The sequence below is a fragment of the Pteropus medius genome, unplaced genomic scaffold (assembly GCF_902729225.1).
Source record: "Pteropus medius unplaced genomic scaffold, Ma_sr-lr_union100, whole genome shotgun sequence".
NCBI classification, from domain to species: domain Eukaryota; kingdom Metazoa; phylum Chordata; class Mammalia; order Chiroptera; family Pteropodidae; genus Pteropus; species Pteropus medius.
Window position 1 is genome coordinate 2,470,589 of NW_024349798.1, and position 23,486 is coordinate 2,494,074.

Here is a 23,486-nt window from a genome sequence, read left to right on the forward strand (position 1 = left end):
GCAAGCAACAGTGATTGGGTAAAGTATTTACTTTTCAAAACCAACAACATTAAGTGGCATAAAAAGGCACACATTATTCTGATATGACATTTTCTGTTACTACTGAGAGCTTTCTCAAATCATCCATTCTTAAAACCACCTGGGAGGTTAATGGGAACTCTGTGATCCTCTGGAGCTTTCTCTTTACGCACCACTCTCTCCCCCAAAGTGAGAGACCAGAGGCTTCATAGAAACCTCTCTCACTTATAAGAGAACAGACCCCAGTGCTCTCAGGCTGACAGAGGTGCTAGGCAGCACGTAGCCCTGTTTGAGAATATGGGGTTTGCATATTAGTCCCACAAAGGCAAGAACAGATTTTAAAAATTAACCCATAGTGTTTCATATAATGTTGACGATCTATTCACGTTGATGAAAATGATTTATACCAAAGAAGAATTCATAGATTTGGAATCATAGCACAGATATGACTCCCAGCCCCACTTATAATTCCTTTGTCTCTCAGTTTCTTCCTCTTTAAGATGGGGACATTCATATCACCGGTCTCTTGGTGTTCTCGTGAGGATTTGCTGGGGAAACGCATGGTAGGCATTTAGCACTGTGTTCAGTAAGTGATACTGTGGTTGCTGCAATGAATATCTTTACAATTCTACCAATATATTTCCCTTGCCATCTTGAAAATGTGCATATGCAGACTTTAGGGGACATATCGTTATGATAATTACTAGTTTAAAGCCTAAATCCCAACCACAATTATTTTCCTGTTGCTTAATCAAATTACCTACGGTCACCATTCTCCAAAGAGTCTCTGGTCGACCTTAGAAGAGGTGGAGAGAATGAATGACACTGCCTAGTGTGTCACTCCTTTCTCCTCTCCTAGGCCTCCATCAGAAGACACTTCCCAAGCATCCGCAGATTGGCCCTCCCCTTGTCTTGAAAGGACACAGCTGGGTGAAGCGTTGGTGCTTGGCCTGAGATGGAGTTATCGGGACCAAGCCAACAGAGCCACAGACTCCTCATCCCTGCAAATGATTCCTCCCCCACCCCTTCCCTATACCAGATAACCAGCTCTAGCTGGATTCCAGCCACAGCCCTAGACCCTCGCAGCTCTCGTTATTCTCTGAACATGAAATCTCCTGAGCCAATTAATTTATCCCTGTAGAAGACCTCGCCCCTTGATAACCTTAATGCATCTTCCTTTCCTACTTCCCTGTCGTTTCATTTTAACAGCAGTTCTGAGTATTCAAGGTCATCCAAGACAGGCTAAAGCTTTCCAAAGCATGAAGAAACCACTGACTTAAATTTTAAATCTCCAGTAGGCACAGACCCTGTCTCAATGCTTCTCAGGACACCATAGTTACCAAAAAGCACTTCTGTAACCCAAATGATCTCACAACCCCAGGAGAGGCCGGAAGCTCATCTTGTACTCTCCTTAGAAGTACTCGGAATCTCCCCCAAATGCCTCAGTACCTCCTTTAACGTATGGCGTGGATCACTGATACGTGTGCCCTCTTCACGATGCCCTTTAACAACCAGGCAAACTCAATGTGTTGTTTTTTTAATGCGATTAAAGGTACAATAAGGTATGTATGCAACAAGAGGCTAAGCCATCGTTCTTCATCTTTAAGCTCACAGAAGCCCCAAAAAGAAACTGTAGGCAGCTTGCCAAAGGCCCAAATGTAGAACACCTCTTTGAATTATCTCTGGATGAGGAAAAGATAAAGTCTGAGCCCCAGAATATTTGATCTTCTTCGTGCTGCAGCTGTGAGGGCTGACACTGGACCTTATGGAACAGTAATTTATGAAAATCTTAATTTCTATGCTTTAATAAGGCTTTGCATAATAAGAACAGGAATGCAATTATTAATTCCCACAAGTATTTTTGTGAATATCTTTACACTGTGGTTCAGGACTCCCAAAAAATCGGAGAAAGGGGGATTTCACTTAGTTAGCACAAGGATAATGGGTCCGTAAAGTAGTTTGAGTTTCTTAAAAATAAATCTGCATGGCTCCCTAAGTTGTTGAGAAACTATATTCCAGATGGAAGTCATTTATCAGCAATTTACTACATGAGTCTTTGGCCAGAAATACTTCCACATAAATTCTAACCCTAAACACTAACCCTAAATCTTAATCCCAACCATAAAATCCAACCCTAATCCCTAACCTTAAACCTTAACCCTACACCCTAAACCCTAACCCTTAACCTTTAATCCTAAACCCCAAGCCTCTAACTCCAACCCTAACCCTAAACCCTAATCCCAACCCTAATTTCTAACCCTAAACCATATTCATAAGCATAACCCGCAACCCCCGACCCCTAAACCCTTAACCCCTAACTTTTGCCCCCTACCTTAACCCTTAACCCCAAATATCAAACTGCTAAACCTTAAGTGCTAAACCTTAACCCCCCTAGCCTTACCTCCTCCCCTTACCCTAACTCCTAACCCTTACCCTAACTCAGAACCTGGAACCAGAACCCCAGACTTTGACACCAGACCCCAGACCCCAGAGTCAGACTCTAGAGCCACAGCTAGAGCTGGACCTCAAAGTCATGCCCTAGACCCTAGACCCTAGAACTTGAGCCAGACCCCAGACCCTGGATCCTTGAGCTTAATGCTAACCTCCAACCCTAGCCTAACCCTTAACACCCTATCCCTCAACCCTAAATCTCTAAAGCCTTAAACTCCTAAACACCTAAACTTCTAACATCCTAAACATAAACTATAAAACTTAACCACTAACCTTAGGATTTACAACATAAAATCTTAAAACTATGAAACCATTAGATCATTAGACCATTAAACCATAACCATAAACCATAACTATAAAGTATAAATAATGATAAACCAAAGACCTAACTATAACCATAAAATAAACCATAACCATAAACCATGAACCATAACCATAAGACATAACCATAAGCAAAAACCTGAACCATAACTTTACATAAGCCATAAGCCATTACCATAAATCATAACCATATATCATAAACATAACCATTAGCCATAACCATAAACCATAACATAACCAAGCTATGTAATACACCACAGTAACTATTTAAAGTAAAAAACATGATGATAGCAATTGATACAGAAAAAATTTAAACAAAATCCAGTGCTATTTGATATAAACACTCAAGAAAGGAGGAATAAAAGAAAATCTGTCAATATGATAAAAAGCATCATAAAAACTTGCAACAAACATCATGCTCAAAACTGAAGACTGAAAGATTTATTCCTGAAATCAGTAACAAGGCCAGCTGGCTTCCACCACTATTATTTAATGTTGTGCTGGAAGTTTTGCCCAGAGCAACGAGAAATGAAATAAAAGGCATCCACATGTGAAAGGAGAAAGCAAAACTATGTCTATTCACATAGACCACATATCACATCACCTTATGAATAGAACTTATAAAAAACCAACAAAAATTTTTAGAGCTAGTAAACTAATTCAGCAGTTACAGGATAAAATAGCAATACACACAAAAAAAATCTGTTTTATTTATATATACTAGCAATGAATAATCTGAAATGGAATTTAAGAAAGTAACTCCATTTTAAAAAATGTCGACATTAATAAAAAAGAAAGAAAGCAACAAAATAACAAAATAAAACAGATTAGGAATAGATTTAACCAAAGTGCAAGACTTGTAACCTAAAAATTATAAAACATTGTATAAATAAATTTTTCAAAAACCTAAATATATGTGAGGACATCCCGTGATGATGGAAAGATTTAATATTGTTAAGAAGGAATAGTACATAATACAGTCTACAGATATGATGTGATGCCTATGAAACGCACAAGTTTATCATGACATTCATGTGAAATGTCAAGAAACTGAGATTAGCCAAAACAATCTTGAGAAAGATTATCAATGTTGGAGGCTCACACTTAACTAACTTCAACTATTACTATAAAGCAACAGAAAATAAAACTTTGTAATACAGTCATATACAGTCATACCCCACTTAATGACAGGATATATTCTGAGAAATACATCAATGAGCAGTTTCATCATTGCGTGAACATTATAGAGTTACTTATACAAACCTAGATGGTACAGCTTAGTACACACCTGGGCTCTATGGTGTAGCCTATTGCTCCTAGGCTACAAACCTGTACAGCATGTTACTGTACAAAACAACATGAGATTAAATCAAACATGAGAGAAAATGATACAATCAAGAGACATGGTAAGTACAAGATGTATGAGGCCACTGCTGGCATAATCTAGCATATAGTTTTACAGAAAACTTTTTTTATAAGTAAAACTTTTTTTTATATTCTTTTTACTTATAAAAAAAGTAATGACAAAATTATAGCATATACATTAATAAACACACAAATATAGTAAATACATTAACCAGTAACATGATCGCTTATTATCGAGTATTATGTACTACCTATAATTGTATCCCCTATACTTTACATGACAATCAGCACAGTAGGTTTGTTTATACCCACATCACCATAAACATGTGAGTAATGCATTGTGCTATGACATTAGGACAGCTATGGGATCACTAGGCAATAGGAATTTTTCAGCTCCATTATAATCTTATGAGGCCACTGTTATATATGTGGTCTGTTGTTGACTGAAATATCATTATGTAGTGTATGGCTATACATATAGATCAAGGAACTGAATTGAGAGCCCCCCAAAAAAATCCATCTATAGTCATTTGATGTTTGACAAGGGCAGACAACATTAAACTGAGTAAAGAAGGGTCTTTTCAACAAATGGTGCTGGTAACTGACTATCCATATGCAGGGGAATGAAATTGGACCCTTACCTCACAACACATACAAAAATTAACTCGACAGATAAATTAAATAGATAAAAAGATTGAATGTAGGAGGTAAAATTATAAACTCAAAGAAAACATGGGACTAAATCTTCATGACCTTGGATTTAGCAATGGTTTCTTAGATCTGACACCAAAGCACAAGCAACAAAAGAAAAAACAGATAATGATTGTACAGATGCAGATGCAAACAAAAACCATCTCCTTTCATGCTGTCCTTTCATGCTGTGATCTTTGACAATCTCACTGTCCTTAGCAAGCATATCAAAACTTTCTCATTGATAACTCTGTATCCCTTAAAATATAGCCATAAATATTTTTGTTAGTAACAGCTGGAATGGCATGACAATTAATATAAATATCAAACTGGTAATAGTATCAGTTATAAACAATTATCTATTATAAGACCACCAGGAGGTATGGCCCTGGCACTACTGCATTTTTTATCCATTTGTCCTGTCAGTCATTAGTACCCAAGTTATACTATTTAAAAAGTACTGTAACAGGGGTCTTTTAGCAAAGAATAATCTGTGTGGAATTGCTGGGTTGTTTGTTCTGCTCCTATCCAATCTTTCCATAGTAAATTATCCTATAATAAATTTTGTTATATTCTACAGAGTTGTCTGCTTCATCTTTCAGTCTGAAGATACCTTCTTGTGATGGTCGCCATTACACCTTTGCCCCGCCGCCAGACAATGAGATTTCCTCAAGATTAAAAACTTTTTTGTTTCAAAAGAAGCTATCCAAAAAGTGAAAGAGAGCCCGCAGGATGAAAGAAAATATTTGCACATTATATATCTGATAAAAGTCTATTATCCAGAATATACAAAGAACTTTTACAACTCATCAACGACAACAAAAAAAAAACAACTAAATTTTAAAGATGGACTTGAATAGGCCCTTCTCCAGAGAAGATATACAAATGGTCAATAAGCACATGAAAGGATGTTAAACATCATTAATCTTGATGTAAATGAAAGTAAAACCTCAAAGGGATACTTCTCACATACTAGAATGGCTATAATCAAGAAAACTAAAAAATGTCAACAATAATGTAGAGAAATTGGAACCTTTAAACACTGCTTTTGCAAATGTAAAATGGCACAGCCTAGGCGTTTGGCATTTAAAAAAAAGTTTGGCATTTTAAAAAAATACCATATGATTCAACATCTCTACTCCTAAATAGATACCTCCCAAAATTGAAAACAGGTGTTCAAACACATACATAAATATTCATAGCAGCACTGTTCACAATAGCCAAAAGCAACTCAAGTGTCCACTGATGGATGAATAAACAAAATGTGGTATATATACAATGGAATATTATTCAGCCTTAAAAACTGAGCAAATTCTGACACATGCTACAACACGGATGTGTAATGAAGTCATTATGGTAAGTGAAACAAGATAGGCACGGAAGGACAAATATTATATGATTCCACCTATAAGAAGTATCTAAAGAAATCAAATTCAGAGACAGCAGAATGTGGTTGCCAGGGGCTGAGGGGAAGAAGGAATGGGGAGTTAGTATTTAATAGATAAAGAGTTTCACTTGAGGAAAACAAAAAAGTCCTGAAGATGGTTGGTGTTGATATTTGCAGGACAATGTAAATGCAGTTAATTCCATAGAACTGTATACTTACAATGGTTTAAATGGTAAATGTTGTGTTGCATATATTTAATCACAATAAAAAGAAATGAACTACTGATACATGTTAGGACATGATTAACACTGAAACATCCTAAGTGAAAGAAGCCAAGCAGAAAAGGCCACCCAGGTTGGAGTCATCTATGCGTTTTAAATCTATCAAGAGTGGAGAAATGAGAGAAAGTTTCCATAACAGTTACAGAAAAATAAAACTGATTACAACGAAAAAAAGACATCTCACACAGTTGGGGCAGGTGGTGAAAGTTGAAGCGGGACTGTGGATTGGATTATAATGTAGAAATCATTAATGATTTCCTCATTGGGGTTATGTGCTGAGGAGGTGGGTGGTCCCTTGGACAGCTCATCTGTTTTGGATAAAACACTGGAGTACTTCCTGTGACATGGCAAATGTGGTAAAGTGATAACAGCTGGGGAATCTGAGTGTGGAGATAAAGAGTATTTGTACCACTATTGCAAATTTTCTGGACATTTGAAATTACTGGAAAATAAATCACTTTCTGAAACAACCACCTCCATACCACCCACTAAAGCAGAGAAGACATCAAACTTGGTTAGAGGCCAAGCCCTGTGCAAATCCAGCACCCAAAGTGGCAAGGCTAATCCCACATGTGGGAATCCACATGTTATTAAAAGACACTGTGGGAAGATTATATTAGTAGCCACTATATCTAGGGTGTCGTGGACGACCTGGGATGTGATAGACACAGTGGGATTTTTTGAATTCCAATTTTCCACATCACTCTATCACCAAAAAACTGTTAGAACTAATTAACAAATCTAGTAAATTTGCAGGACACAAAATCAACATATGAAAATCAGCTGCATTTCTATATACTAACAAAAAGCCTTCAGAAATCTACGGCCATGCCACCCTGAACATGCCCAATCTCATCTGATCTCAGAAGCTAAGCAAGGTCGGGCCCGGTTAGTACTTGGATGAGAGACCACCTAGTAATACCAGGTGCTGTAGGCATTAAAAAAATAAAATAATATAAAAATATCAGAAAGAGAAATTAAGATAACAATCCTATTTACAATTGCACCGAAATGAATAAAATACCTAGAAATAAATTTAAATACGGAGGTGAAAGACCTATACACTGAAAATATAAGGCATTGGTGAAAGAAATATAAGAATACACAAATAAATGGAAAGATAGCCCATATTCATGGACTGGAAGAATTAATATTGTTAAAATGGCCATTCTACACAAAGTGACCCACAGATTCAATGCAATCTCAGTCAAAATTCCAATGGCATTTTCACAGAAATAGAACAAACAATCCTAACATTTATACAGAACCACAAAAGATCCCAAATAGCCGAAGTAATCTTGAGAAAGAACAAAGATGGAAGTATCACACTCCCTAACTTCAAACTGTACCATGATGTCAGAAACACGGCAGAGTGAGACACGTCTGGGAATCTCTCTCCTTGAAACAATAATAAGCTGAACATTTAAAACTCAACAAAAAACACCCAAACTGCACACTAGCACTTCTGAGCATGGGATCTGCTCGTAAGAGCTACCACAGACTGAATTCGGCTCTCAGGCTGTAATTTGCAGACCCCTGCTCTGGCGTGGGCGGAGTGGGGGGGGGGCAGGGCAGGTGGAACTATATCATAAAGCTAGAGTCACCAAAACAGTGTGGCATCTGCATAAAAAGAGACACAGATCAATGAAGCAGAATGGAGATCCCAGAAATGAATGCGCAGAAATAACCCTAGACACTATCACCCTGCACACACACACACACACACACACACACACACACACAATAAATTTAAAACCAGTCAATGCAGAAAAGCCCTTCTCCCTATGCTGACTGACAGCTTCTCCCTCACCCCACCCCCCACTGCCATCAGCAAAGGTAGCTTCTCCTCACCTTTCCTTCCCTCACAATGTCTCCAGGAGCTCCTCAGAAAACAGAGCTCCTGTCAACAGTGACGTGGCCCAACTTGTCCCACGCGCCCTGAGAAGACCCAGCTCCTTCGGTGTGCCGAAAAAGCCACGTGCCTGCGAAGAGTGCGCCTGCGCCGGGAGGGTCAGACCAGTGGCTGGGGCGCCCCCTGCCTGCAAGCGGGGTAGTGCAGCATGCGCCAGCTCTCAGTTCACTGGATGCTGTGCCCCCACCCGCCTCACACACACACACACACACACACACACACACACACACACACACACAGACCTGCTGAATCCATTAAACTTTGGAAATTCAAACTGAAGTGAAGCCAAATATTCCATGACTTCTTCAAAATTAGTTAAGGAAAAATTATTTGGAAGCCATATGGAATGAAATGAACACTGACACAAACTTTACAATTTATACCAAAATGCACTCAAAACTGTCCATAGACAAATTTAAAATGCAAAACTATGAAATATCTAGAAGAAAACATAAAAAAAATCTACACGACCTTGGTATTGGTGATGAGTTTTAACACACAGCACCAAAAGCCTATCCACGAAAGAAAAAAATTAATAACATGGACTTCATAAAATTAAAAAACTTCTACTCTTTCAAAGATCTTGTTCAGAGAACCTGAAGACAAGCCGCAACTGGGAGAAAATATTTGCAAAACACGTATCTAATAAAGGATTTATACGCAAAATATTTTTAAAAAAAGAAACTAAAACAAATAACCCATTAAAAATGGGTAAAGACATAAATAGACACCTGGCCAAAGGACATATACAGATAGTAAAAAAAAAAAAAGCATATAAAAATAAGCTCAACATCATATGTCATTAAGGAATTACAAATTCAAACAACCATCAGATAGCACTGCACACCTATAAGAACTGCTAAACTCTAAAAAAATGACAATACCAATGCTCCCGTTGGGAAACCCCAGGAGGATGTCGTTGCCTCAGCATAGTCACTAGCCCCCTCCATAAGCCATAATCACCAGCAAATACTAATGCTGCTCTCTGAGCCTCTGTCAGGTGCTAAGAGCCACCTGCCTTCTAACAGCTGAGGATAACTGATTCCAGTTAACCCCGAGTGCCACCCCTTGACTAACATGGCCTTGTTCGTGGCTACCCTGTGTGTCTTCATTGTGCTGGTCTTTCCACAACCATGTGCACTGTGGGGTGGGGTGTCGGCACTCTGGGCACAAGATGCAGGGGTGCTTCTCACCCTCCTTGCAAAGTGGCAGGTTTGGGAAAGAACCTCCCTCCCTGCCTGTTTCTCTTCTCTGGGGTGATAGTTTAAGTAGATCTTATGCAGAATGAACTATTAAAAACTTTTGGGGGGAGCTCCTTCTAAACTGTACTTGTGTATATTTATTTCATGCACCAAGGACTGTAACTGAGTTTAAGCTCATACCATTCACCACATGATAGCAAATAAGTCAGGTGACAAAGTGTTGGAGCAAGACAAGCAACTTTATTCAGAAAGGCAGCAAGCCAAGACAATGGTGGACTAGTGTCCTAAAGAATCATCTTAAGAAAGTATAGAATTCAGGTTTCTTTTATATTAGAGGAAGGGGAATATGGGAGGGGCGAGAGGTTATTGATGACTGCAGACATCTGGGCACCAGCAGGGGTCTGAAGAAGATTGTGAAACTTCTGAGGCTTCCAGTCAAGATGGTAGAGTAAGTAAACACTGCACTCGCTTCCTCCCATGACCACATCAAAATTAAAACTAAATTATAGAACAACCACCCATGAGAACCACCTGAAGACTAGCTGAACAGACCTCTTATAACTAAAGATATAAAGAAGAAACCATCTCGGAAGCTAAGCGGGGTCGGGCCTGGTTAGTACTTCAATGGGAGACCACCTAGGAAGACCAGATGCCGTAGGCAGTAAAAAAGAAGAAGGAGGAGGAGGAAGAGGAGGAGGAGGAGGACGAGGAGAAGAAACCATGTTGAGACTGATAGGAGGGGTAGAAATGCAAAACTGGCTGGTCTCACATCCATATGCGATGGTTAAGAATGGGAGGAGCTAGCTCGGCTATTGACTCTAGTCATGAGGTTGATGTGAGTCTGGTCATGAGGTTAATACATATTTCCCTTACCTGATCAGGAAAAGCAGTTTCTGGTAAGGGGCTATTTTTGTAAAACTCAAGCTGCAAGATTTGCCCTAATGCTACATTCAAGACTAAGCAGAAGCTATTAACTAGGGGGATGAGAGGGCATCATAAATACATGGCTGCATGCAGTACGTGGAGTCTAAGCATACAGGGCCACACATGAGTGGGCAAATAGGGGATCATATGGGGACCATATAGAGCCACATAAAGGAACTGTGAGAGACAAGTTGGGGAGACATGGGGGTAATGTTGTAGGGAGGGGATCATGCAGGGGTGAAGTTAGGGCCAAGTGGGAGTAACATGGGATCACATGAGGGTCATGTGTGGTCACACAAGAGTCACATGGAGGTCATGTGGAAGTCATATGGGGGTCACATTAGGATCATGTTGGAATCAGGTGGGGTCCCATGAAAGTCACATGGGGTTAACCAGGCATAGAGGCATGGGGGTCATGTAGGGGCACTGGAGGTCACATGGGGGACACATGGGAACATATGGGGGCCTAGTAGAAGGCATATAAAAAATAAGTTGGGAGCAGCTAAAGACTACATGGGGGATCAATTGGGGACATAAGTGGGGCACGTAGGGGTCACATGAGGTCACAGAGAGACAGGACAGCCAGACAGACAAAGAGAGACAGAGACAGAAACGCAGAGAAAGGAGGCTTGTGCACACCAGTCTCAGCTGATCATGGATGGGTTAGAGCACTCTTTGTTTCGGTCTGAGCTCCTGACTGCTGCTGGCATCTTAGCGAGGCAAGATAGATAGCCCAGGGACGCCCCCCACCCCATCCAAGATATGGCTCTGGAAACTTTCTTTTCTTCAGAATCCCCCCTGTTTTAGCTCCCTGGAAAGGAGAAATAAGCCAAACTAGTCTTTTCCAGATTAGACACCATCTTTGGCCAAGGCATGACCCGTGGTTAAATATATCATTATAATCTCATTGCAAATATCACAGCTCCCATCATGCACCTGATGCCGTGACAGTTATAGAAACACCATATAGGGAAGAAAGAGTGGGGAAATGAGCTCCCCGCCTACTGGGAGGAGACAGCGAAGCCAGGTCAGCACTACGTTTCCAGGCCCTGCCCCCAAGAACAAAAGTTCATAATCCAGACATCCTTGGGGCAGCTCTGTCTCTGAGCTCACCCACACTTCCTTCTTGCATGTGTACTTTCACTTTTACAAATCTTGAGCTTTCCTGCTTGCTGTTTGTCTTATCTTTGAATTCTCTCTTAAGGCATAAGACAAGAAGCTGGTCCCTAGAGATCCGAGCTCTCCGGAAACGTTAGGACCCCACCCCAGGGCCATCACCTCACCCCCCCAGCACCACCACCAAGGGCCCCTCTTTACCCCTCTCCCCACACTTTGGTAGAAACTCTCATTCATTCCCGGTGGAACATATGGCCACTTTGGAAGACACTTTGGCAGTTTTTTCCAAAGCTAAACAATTCTCACCTCAGGATCCAACAATCCTGCTTCTAGTGTTTACACAAGTGCTGTGAAAAACTATGTCCAAACAAAAACTAACATGCGATTATGCACAGCAGTTCTGTTCATAATGTCTAGAAACTTAAAGAGATTACACTGTCCTTCAGTATACGAATGTATAAGCAAATTGGGGTACATCCATGTGAAGGGAAGCAGAATATACCACCCCAAAGTATGGCTCTATGGCATAAGGATTATTTTTGAGCTGATTAATTTTTTTAAAACATGAGAATCTCTGAAAACCTGTAGTAGTTGCCCTTTCTTGAGGGAAATTTATATTTATAAGGGAAATCTCTATTCATAAGGGTGTCTCCCTCTCTGTACCAGAAATAGAAGAATGGCTAAATCTAAGAGAGTCTTGTTCAATGGAGACAGGCCTGGACTTAAATCCATATCACAACCATAGCTTGTTTACTGTGCTTTGCCTGATAACCTGCCTTCACTTGCTTCCTCCTTTCCCCAGCATCTTTTTTTTTTTTTCAACTGAAAATGGTATCTAAGGTGATGACTTGGGCCATTTCAGGGAATTACTCAATTTTCCTGGGTGTCTTCCATATATACGGGAGGTATAGATGCTATTAAACTCATATATTTCTTCTGTTAATCTGTCTTTATTATAGGGGGGCTCTCAGCCAAGAACCTAGAAAAATAGAATAAAAATTATTTTTCCTCCCCTTCACAGCAATGGAATAGTATTCAGTAATTAAAAGGAATGAACCATCAACCTGTGCAAAGACATGGATGAATCTTACATGTACATTGCTAACTGAAAGAATCCTATATGAAGAGGCTACACGTGGTATGACCTATTTATAGGACATTCTGGAAAAGGCAAAACTACAGAGATGGTAAATCATGGGGCGGAGAGTTTGAAGTACTTCTTATGATACTTTAGTAATGGATACCTGCCACTGTGCAGTTTCAATATCCATACATTTTTACAGTCCAAAGAGTAAACCATAATCTATTCAAATTAAGTTACTTATGATGTGGGAGAGTCACAAGGTGGAATACACAATGTAACAAAGAATCTAACTGTATTAGAAATGTATGAAAAAAAACTTACTGTTGGTGATGGGGCAAAAGGTGCTGACTTAAGTAATTTTGGAAATAAATAGAATCTGTAGTGTAGACAAAAAGAAGGATTCTACAGAAAGTAACCTCGCAGGGTGATCAGATCATAAATTCCTAACTGGGCAGGTCATGCTTATCTTTGCCTTAAGCAAGCCCTGTCATTGTTTCTGTGCATCTAGGTTAACACACCTTTGAAATGCCTCCTTTTCAAAGTAACCACCATCAGGAGAGCACATACTCTTGTTAACTATCCTGTAATCCAATCCCCATCTTGTTGTCTCTCACCTCCTTGTAATCTTCCTTAGTTATCTCCTTAATTTCAAATGCATAAAAGAAGCTGTAAAACTGTTATTCTCAGAAGTACTTGAGATCTTGCTCCCTGGCCAATGTGTCAGTTTGGGTCAAATAAAGTCAAAAATTCTCTACAGGTTTGGACGTTTCTTATGTTCACAATAGACGAAAGCAAAATGCACTGTAGACTAAAGTAAAATGAACTCTGTTTTATAAAGTTCTTTCTCGTGGGAGTAGTAGCTAACAATTCTGAAACCACTCTATCTGTAATCTGGAAAGGAGCCACGAATTAAATAAATTGCAGATGGTGGGAACCAGATTTTGTAAACATATATACATACATACACACATGCACACACACGCACATATATACAGCCTTGTGGACAGCCTAGCATAGACTAACTTTTATTTAGAATTCATAGCTTTGCTTAGATTAACTGATAAACCCACTTAGATCACCTTGGATGTTACAAGGTTTGTGTAATCATATCCTATAATTCGCTAAGAGTTTAACAGAAGGGCTGAGACTTAATTAGTTAATCTTTCTTCCATACCTATACCATTCCTTGACATTGATGATTGCCAGAACTGTTTATTTCAGGGAGACACCTGGATGATTCCTATGACCAGGAGACTGATCCGGCTTAAACTGCTGAGGCTAGCCAAAGCAGCTTGAAGGACCCTATACTATATAGACTTTTTCATGAACTATTATCATCATACTCTCCCAAAGGGCAGAGATTTTCTGCCATTTTGAATATGTGATGTATGCATAGGTATGTGTTCTAACTGTGCAAGTACAGGAACGTCCCCACCTATACATGCAGTGATAATGCTTACCTTGATATTTATGCATGATTTTCTTGAGTAAAGATGAATCTGATCCTTTGTTCAAGAACAGGTCACTTTGAGAGGAGACATGTCCCCCATCCCACCCCCTGCCCTGTGTGTCCTTGTCGGCCAGCTCAAAATAAAGTATGTCCCTCCTCATGAAATCTTCTGAGTTGTCTTCTGGCTGGCAACTGCTGAGTAATTGTAAAGTAGGAAGGGAGCAAGAGAAAGAAATGTTAAATCAAGCTGTATTCAGAGCCTGCAATGTGCTGATCGGTGCTACCCCAGACTACCAGGAAACCTACAGAACAAAGGAAGATTTCTGCTAAGATTACTAACAAACCGTTGACCCATACTGTGAAGGGAAAATAGGAAAACAGAGCCTTTCAGTCATGCTAGACACAAAATAAACACAATCATTCCTTCCCTATGGCTAAAACCACCAGGGAGCCTATGGATGAAGGCTGGGAATTACCAGCAGTCCTTTCTCACCCCCATTCCTTTCTCATTCTCACTAAATACTCTTTTCACACTGTATACCCATACAATCAAAGAAAAATTGGTAAACAAAGTCTTTAAACTATAATTTACAGAAACTAAGAATGATATATAAACTGAACTCCCCAAACACTCCGGGCTTCTGGACTTGCTTATTGTCTTTGCTTTTTCTTGTCTTTGCTTTTTCTGTCTTGGTCTTTTTCTCCATCCTTCTCTAATAAACTTTTTGACTTTAACTCTGGCATGTGCTTTAATGCTTTCCTGTGCTCAGTCAAGACCCCTTTCTCTCTCTTGTGCAGGGCCACTCGGGGAGAATTTGCCCAGTCCTGCATCAATGAGACCCAGTTTGGTCCAGTAACATGCCAAAGGAAAAAAGAGCCAATGAAAAGAGCTCTCAAGAGCCAAAGCAAGAATAAACTGAGGGGGAAAAAATCCTGTACCGCTGGATTATACCAAGAGCTTAAAATAACTATCCAGGTAACCACGCTGGTAAAAATAAATGATTATACAATTTTTAAAAGAGGTTGAATAAAAATCTCCTATGCAGAAGAATTCCAAATAATTGACATAGACCTTCAACCATCCACCAAAGAGAAATGCACAAACTCCCCTCTCCTGAACTGTGAGCTCTGCGTAGTGACTTCCCCCTACAAAAGACACACATAGGAACATGGGGAAAATGTAACTTCACAGTGGCACTCACACCACCTCAGCCAGGTGACCAGAGTTAACACTAACTTTGTGATAAGTTGCCTCCAGAGCATGTTCTAATTTAATACTAAGTGATAAGAAAGCACTTTTTACCTCTGTGATCTGCTTCCTTAAAACCTATCACCCAATCTAATCATGTGAAATTCCAAGGCGAGACATTCTACAATGTTGTCGCCACTTCGAATTGTCCCTAAGGCTGCAGGGCGCTTCCTTGGGCCCACTCAGGTCCTCACTGGGACAGGAAGCCTGGTCTGCAACAGGGACACACCGGTACTCCCTGCCAGTCACCAATGGGGGTTGGGGCACCCCTTGCTGTTTTCAGGGGCGCAGCGCAGGACATCCTGTGCTCAATTTAGGCTCGGCCAGTCGTTCCCTCCACCCAGACCCCCGTGAATCTCTGAAATTCTGTGTTCTGATTATTCAATGCCGCAATTTGGAAATTCCAGCTGAAATAGAGCCCACCATTCCCGTGCTGTGATCGTAAAATATAGATGACAAAAAGCAAAGTAGAAGGTCAATATTAAGTCAATCTATTTTCTGTATAACAGTCCTATGGTCTGAATGTTCGTGTTCCCCCAAATTCACAGGTTGGAATCTTACACCCAAGGGGATGGTGTTGGAAGGTGGTGCCCTTGAGAGGTGATTAGGTCATGATGGTGGAGTCTGAGTGGAATTATGAATGGAATTAGTCTCCTTATAAAAGAGACTAGCCCATTTCTTCCATGTAAGGATAGAAGAAGTCGACTACCAGAAAGAGTACCCTCACCTTACTATGCTGGTACCCTGATCTCGGACTTCCAGCCTCCAGAACTGTGGGAAATAAATTTCTGCTGTTTATAAGCTACCTAGAATATACTAAAATAGTGTTTTGTCATAGCAGACCAGATGGAGTAAAATGCTCAGCAATGATGTACAGGAAAAACTGGAATATGAAATGAAAAAAAAAAGTTGCAATAGCACCTCAAAAATTGATGTCCTTAAGCATAAATCTAACAAAATGTATACAAGTACGCATTCAGAAAACATTGAAACACAGTTAAGAGAAATCAAACAAAATATAAATAAATGCAGAAGATATTCCTTGTTCAGGAGTAGTACACTCTATTTTATTAAGATGAAAATTTGTTCTAACTTGATCTATAGATTCAGTGGAATCCCAATCAAATTTCCAGGTAAAAAAATTTTTTTGATAAACTATTTCTATACCTAGATTATATGACATAAGACTGAAGAACTCCCTCTGGTTGATGAGGTCATGCTGGATGGGTGTGAAAAAGCCTGGGGTGGGTAGTGCCCACATGAACTAGAAGGCTACTTTGCACTCTCAGAGGAAAGGACTTTCTTCCATAACATGAACTATTTTGGGACCAGTTTTGAGAAAGATTTCTTGTGTGCATGGTAAAATATGCATTATATAACATTTACGGTTTTGACCTTTTTCAAGTATACAGTTCAGTGGCACTAAGTGTTAGGTAGCTAGTCAGACAAGAGCAACAGGAGAACAAAGGAATGGAGATCCAGCCTAGAGACCGCCTAAAGAACACCCCATTGTTACTTAAAGAATCCCTCCTGCATCCAGGAGGCAAAGAACAAAGGACGGGAGGGCCATAACTTAGAGCTGGTGTAATGCAGCTATTAATGCTTTCACAGAAGGTACTACCCTAACCTGCCCGTAACCTTGGCCTCATTGTATCATCATTACAATATCATGTTTATGCCTGGAAGTACATGAATCTAATTATAACAGACTGAATTCTGGGTAAGCACAAGTGCAATAGGCAAAAAGTTATATAGCAGCTAAGTGTCAATCAAAATGACCTTATGTGCCAGTCACCTAGGACGGTAACATAAGTATACTCACATTATTGTGCAACCATCAGCACTATCATTTCTTATTCTCATCAGCAATGCAGGAGAGTTCTGATTTCTCCACATCCTCACCAAAACTAGTTCATTTCCACTTTCTTGATAATGGCCATTCTAATGGGTGTGAAGTGGTATCTCACTGTGGTTTTGATTTTCATTTCCCTAATGACCAGTGATATTGAGCATCTTTTCATGTATTTTTGGAATTGGATTTGGCAATGATTTCTCAAGGATGACACCAAAATCACAGGCAACAAAAGAAAAAAATAAATAAATTGGACTTCATCAAAATTTAAAACTTTTGTGCATCAAAAAGGATGTTATCAGAAAAGTAAAAAGATAACCTACAGAATGACAGAAAATATATGCAACTCATATATCTGATAAAGATTTAGTACCCAGATTATATAGCTGGTTCTCCTTGACCTGAGACTGGCTTTTCTCCAGAGAGAGTTGCCAGAATTTCGGAGGAGGGGAGGCGATTTGGGTTTGTTTGTTTGGGTCTATTCTGGTCTGGTTTTCTATTCCGAGTCTCCCGCAGGTCAGTAGGGAGCTACAGTGGAAGAGAGGTGTAAAAGAGAGTGAGAGAGGGAAGGAGGAAAGGAGAGTAGTCTGGACAACGAAGTAAAGGGTACAGAGGGGCAGTTGGAGAAGTGGGTGTTGCAGGAAGCAACACCTGACAGAGGAAATCGGAAGCTCGGACAACTTTGTTAGAGGAAGGAGAATTTATTAGCCGGAGCACATGGGGCTTAACGGCACCAGAGCACGAGCTCCCCCTATTTCTTACAGTTTATATACCTCTGCAGTGTCCATGCAAGGGGCGCGTGATTCCTTTGTCTGAGGTTTTACATACACCTCATGACTCAGGATGGGCGGGAGGAGTTTTGGGGGCTGCAAGGGGGAAGGAATTCCCAGACCACTGGTCCTATTTATTTGCAGATTGTTTATCTCGTAGATGTGGCAAGAGTTTCCAGAAGGCCATTTCTATAGGGTGTGGTTAATCTATAACCGGCTGAGTTGGTCATTTCTGCAAGCCCTTTCTTTTGCATTTTTCAAAGGCCTCTTCTCCTCTCTCAAGGGAAAAGTGGGGCGCTGCACTGAGCAGCTTTGGAAGCCCTCTTTAGTTCAGAGGTAGTCTCTAGAATTTTCTTATTAACTTCCTGGAGAAAAGAAAGTCTCTCTGCACTGTTTCAGAGGCTTCTATTTGCCAATTGAGGTAAGCTGCCCATTCAGTTAGTCTGATTTTAGAGCCGGCTTTTTTTTCTATTGCGTGCACAGAAAAAAATAATAATAATTTAGGAGTCAAAAATTTCCACTTCAGCCATCTTAAGTTGATTTCATTTCTAGTTAAATCTTCCCATTTCTGTAAGTACTTGCGAGTAAAGTCTCCCTACAAATTGTACGTCTGCGGGAGTATTAATGGGGGCTGTGAGCTAGGGGCTTGTTGGCCTTGGAGGCACAACTTTGCATGTTAATTTTAGTTTTCTTTTGAGATTGTCGGAGTCTAAACAAATCTCCAGGAACATTGCCTAGCGGGTTGAGCTCTAAGGGGCTGTCAGCTCTGGAGTCACTCCAATCTTCTGTGTCTCGGTTTCTCTTCCGGCTGTCAAATCAAAGAGTGAGGCTAAAAAACCAGCCTTTAAGTGCACATCCCAGAAGAGTAAGTTATTTAATTATAGTTATGTTGGAATTCCCCACGGGGCTCGACTCGTCTTGAGGGGCACCCTCCGACACATCCGCATAGATTCTTAGTCACCTAATACCCAAAATTTGAGCTGGAGGTGATGCTCGAGCTCTAGGGGGTGGGAGTCCAGAAAGGGACCCCAACCCGGAGCTCGGGTGACCAGGTTCTTGTCTTACACCACAAGAAAGAATTCAAGGACATGACAAACAGCAAGCAGTACAGAGCAAGGTTTAGTAAAGCAAAAGTACGCACTTAAGAGAGAAGCCCGCAGAGCTGTCTGGATACCCCGGTGGGCTTTTGTTTTTCTTGGCGGGGCAGGGCCTGGAGACATGTTACCTGCAATGCAGATGATATCGTAATGATATTATGATTAGCCAAAGCTGGGCAGAGGAGAAGGGAAAGACTCCAGAGCCTTACCCTGGAGGGGGAGGGAGTGGCCCAAGGCCATCCATCCTCTCTCCTTGCCTTGGCTTATTTCTCACGTAGGAGTCTCATGCTGGGAGTCAAAGCAGGGAGAGCTGAGTAAGGGACAAGGGAGAAATTCCAGAGCCACCAGGAGAGGGCTGAGTAATAGACTAAAGAAAAATTCTGGAGCCTCATCCTGGAGGGGAAAGGAAACTTCCCTAGGCTAACTCTTCTGCCTCATAAATCCCCTCAGAGAGATTTTTCGGACCCATAATCATATGAGGTGTAGAGGGACTGGCGGTCATGCTTCTGTAGCTACTTCTGGCTGAAAGAGGGTGTTGTCTCTACCTAGCCTGGGGCTGAAAGGCTCTACCTGCTTGATCCAGGGCGTCCAGATCTCCCTCCAGGATGGTCTCCGCTGAAGGAATCGGTTTAAATCCCTGTAGCAACGTCATTTTTATGTGGAACTGTTGTAATCTGAAGGAGACAACTTTAACAAGATTAACCCTTTCCCCATTTAAAAAAAGAGTGCAGCTTGCTGCCAGCATTAATTTAGGAATGCTAAAAACATATTTCTAGGATTTGACATGTTCAGTGATCAAAAATTACTATGATTCTTGTAAACGGAAATACCACTACTAAAACAGAATGCTATAAATAGAATGATGTCATTTGTTTCCAAAGACTATCCATATACTAGAGCTATGAGAAAATAATAATAAAAACGAGATATTTCATAACAAACTTTGAGGGTAAGGTTAGGTAAGGTAATCCGTGAGTTATCTCAGGGTAAACACTGCAGTGCCCCTGGTGAGTATTTTCAGGTCAAATGGGAAGTGGGTTAAAGCTGCTCACCTCCTGCTGTGCGGCCTGGTTCCTAACAGCCATGGACCAGTACCGGTCCGCAGCCTGGGGCAGGGGTTGGGGACCCCTGCTGTAGAGGGTTCCCCTGCTTCTACTTTTTGAAGAATAGTCTTAGGTTCTCTAGAGGTTCGCAGGTGTGGTTGTCTTCCTGTGTTCCTGTAAGAGCTCGGGGAGAAAGGTTTTATTCCTGATAAATGAACGCTGTAGTTTTATTGTGGAGAGCCCTTTTCCAGGTTTTAGGAGGACCCGGTCTCCAGGGGATGTGGCTAAGGGAGGTTCAGAGGCATCTGAGGAGGGAAGGATTAGGTTCCTGTATTCCCAGAAGGCCTTGTTGGACTTGTCCCAGATCGATAATATATTTTAGTTGATCTTGGACCTCCGAGTCAAAATATATATCGGAGGATAGGAAGGGCCTCCCACATAGCATCTCCAAAGGACTTCACTTTAAGTTGGATTTATAGCTCCTCTGTACCTTAGGGAGAGCTATGGGGAGAAGCCGGAAACAGGTCTCAGGATTCCTGGCATCATTTGGCCAGGATCTTTTTCAAAGTATAGTTGGCCCTTTCTACCTCACGAGATTGCGGTCTCCAGGAGACACTAAGTGATAGTTTGTGCCTGAGGCATGAGATAGCCAGTGGATGACTTTGGCCACAAAAGAGGGGCCATTATTACTCCTGAGGCTCTGAGGCAGTCTCGGAAGTGACAGCAGAGGGGTGGGATGAAGTACCTCTGTTTGAGTCAGCCATCTACTCTTTAGCCTTAGAGGTTAAGGGCCCGGTGTGATCTGTCAGGACCAACTAGGTGGCTCCCATATCAATCAAAAAATTGATCTGTTTACCTGCTCCGCCGGGGTTTTTTTGTAGTCCTGAAATGTCTTATGTAAGTTGCCACCAGGAACTCTGGGCTGCTTCAGTAGTACTCAGACAGGACCATCGTGGGTCTGGGCATACCCCCCACCCTTCAGAGCTGGGGACATTCTCTCATCCAGTGGCCTGATTGTTTGCACTGAGGACAGGGCCTAGGGGCTCTTTTCTGGGAGGCAGGGTACTGGTCGCTCCAGGGTTCTGCAGTTAAAGCAAGCCCCCTGTGGGGCTATAGCATTACCCCTGTTGAGAGTCCCATTTTCCCCACAGGGTGGCCCTGAGGTTGCAAAGCAGCACTGTTGGCAACTGCCATTATTCGAGCCTACTGTTTAGCCTGTCTGGTCTCTTGCCAGTCCCTTTATCCTCCTCAGCCTGATCTCTATTGTTAAAGACTCCAAAAGCCCTGTCTAATAATTGAGCCACAGGGGTCTCAGGGCCATGCTGAAGCTTTTGAAGTTTTCTCCTGATGTCAGGAGCAGACTGGCTAATAAAGTGTTGGCAGAGCAGAGACTGTCCCTCAGGAGAGGAGGGATCTATGTGAGTAAATCTCCGGAAAGCCTCAACTAGCCGACCCCAGAATAAGGCCGGATTTTCTCCCCACTCTTGGGTCACCTTGATCTTATCATAGTTGGTTGACTTGACTAAGTACTTTTCATCCCTTTGCTTAAGCAAAGTATCATACAGTCTCTTTTTGTTAAATCTCCCTGCCCTGCCTGGTAATTCCAGGCAGGGTCTTGACTCGGGACTGTCGTTGCTCCCACTGGGTGCCTATCAGGTTGGGCGGCATCCATCCTATCTGCATGACCCTGGACTGTAAGCTAAAGTCTATGTTTTTCCTCTGGAGTGCAGCAAGGAGATATGACTACTTGGATGTCCTTCCCTGTCAAATTAAAGGACATTACCGAGGCCTGAAAGTCATTGGTAAATCTACTCAGGTCCTTGGAGAAACGCCCCAGTTTGATGTTATGTTGGGTGAGATCAGTCACAGAAAATGGGACGTGGACACTGAGGGTCTCCGCTTCCTCATTCGCCACTTCCCTGAGCGGACAGAGTTTGGTGGAAACCAAGAGGTAAGAGGCTCCACTCTAGGTGTGCCCTGGGGACTGGGTCTGGCCACTTCCTCTAGCAAAGGAGGGGCACATGGGGGCAGAAGGAGGGGTGATGGAGGAGAACTAGAGGTGTGAGTGGAGGGCGACTGAGGAGTCAATGGCCCCAAGTCTCCCCCTCACTCTTGCTTGGGCAATGGTGGCTTTGAGAGAAAAGGGTCATCAAGGAGGTCAGTGCTGTCCAGAGGGGCAGCAACAAAGGAGGATTGGGCATAACAAATATTCAGAAGCCTCACTTCACTGGGTCCTGATACAGGATCATAAAGGCCTATGCATAGGTGACCTTCGCCATTTGCCATTTTGTCTACTAAAGGGGTCTAATTGTAAGATTGTGTTATAGCTTAAGGTCCCATCTTCTGGCCAAACCTCCTGGTTCCTGAGTTTGTATTGAAACCAGGCCATATTACAGAAGAAGATCAGCTTCCTCTGCTTTAAGCCATCTAGTGTAAAGGCCTTCCAATTCTTTAGAATGCAGCTGAAAAGCAAGTCTTCGGGTATAAATGCACTACTCCCCAAGGTGCCTGGAACAGGCAAAGAACTAGAACTAAGGGACCAGATTTCAAGAGTGCAGGCATCCCCCTACCATCACCATGCAATCAACAGCCTAGACCAGGAGGCTAAGCTAAGTCAGGGCATCCCCTGATGGTAGCTTGACCACGACACCTGGGCGTCCCTGGGTTGAACCACCTTGGGTGATCCAGAGGTTAGACCACCCTGGGCAATCTGCAAGGTGTTGAGGCCTCGACCCCCTATGTCTCTGGGGTTTCATGACAAATGGTTGCAGGCAAGGGAAGGCTGAGTGGTGGGTTAGATGGCATGAGACCAAGCAAAGAGGAGGCCGGCCCTCCTCTGAAGGCGGGTCTCAGGTTCTTGGGTAATTACCTGGAATGGGGACTGGAGGGCCAGAGTCTGGAGGCTACATAGATTTCTCTGGAGGCCCTCTGTAGTTGAAACAGACCAAACAAAACAACACATTATTCTTGGGGTATAGACCTGTCCTTGGGAATCCTTCTTTGATCAATTCCAATCCCAGCTCCCCTGGAGGCCCGAGGATGGTGGTCAGGGAGACACAGAGAAGAAGGTGGCAAATGAGGCACTAAATAATATTATCAAAGGGAAAGTCAAAACCCGGGAGGTCAGGATATGACTGGTGTGGAGAGGAGATAAAACCTTTGGGGCCAGGTGATCTGACGAAGGTGAAGGAGAAGAACAAAGGGTATATCAGGACCGCCGAAGTGGGAGAAGACAGCAACAAAGACATGGTCCCATGAATACTCAGACAGGAGG

General features: G+C 41.9%; 1 pseudogene; it reads left to right on the plus strand.

Annotated features, from left to right (window-relative positions):
- The first annotated feature begins 7,331 nt into the window (after positions 1–7,331).
- Positions 7,332–7,450, plus strand: LOC120620650 (uncharacterized; annotated as a pseudogene).
- Positions 7,451–23,486: the final 16,036 nt, after the last annotated feature.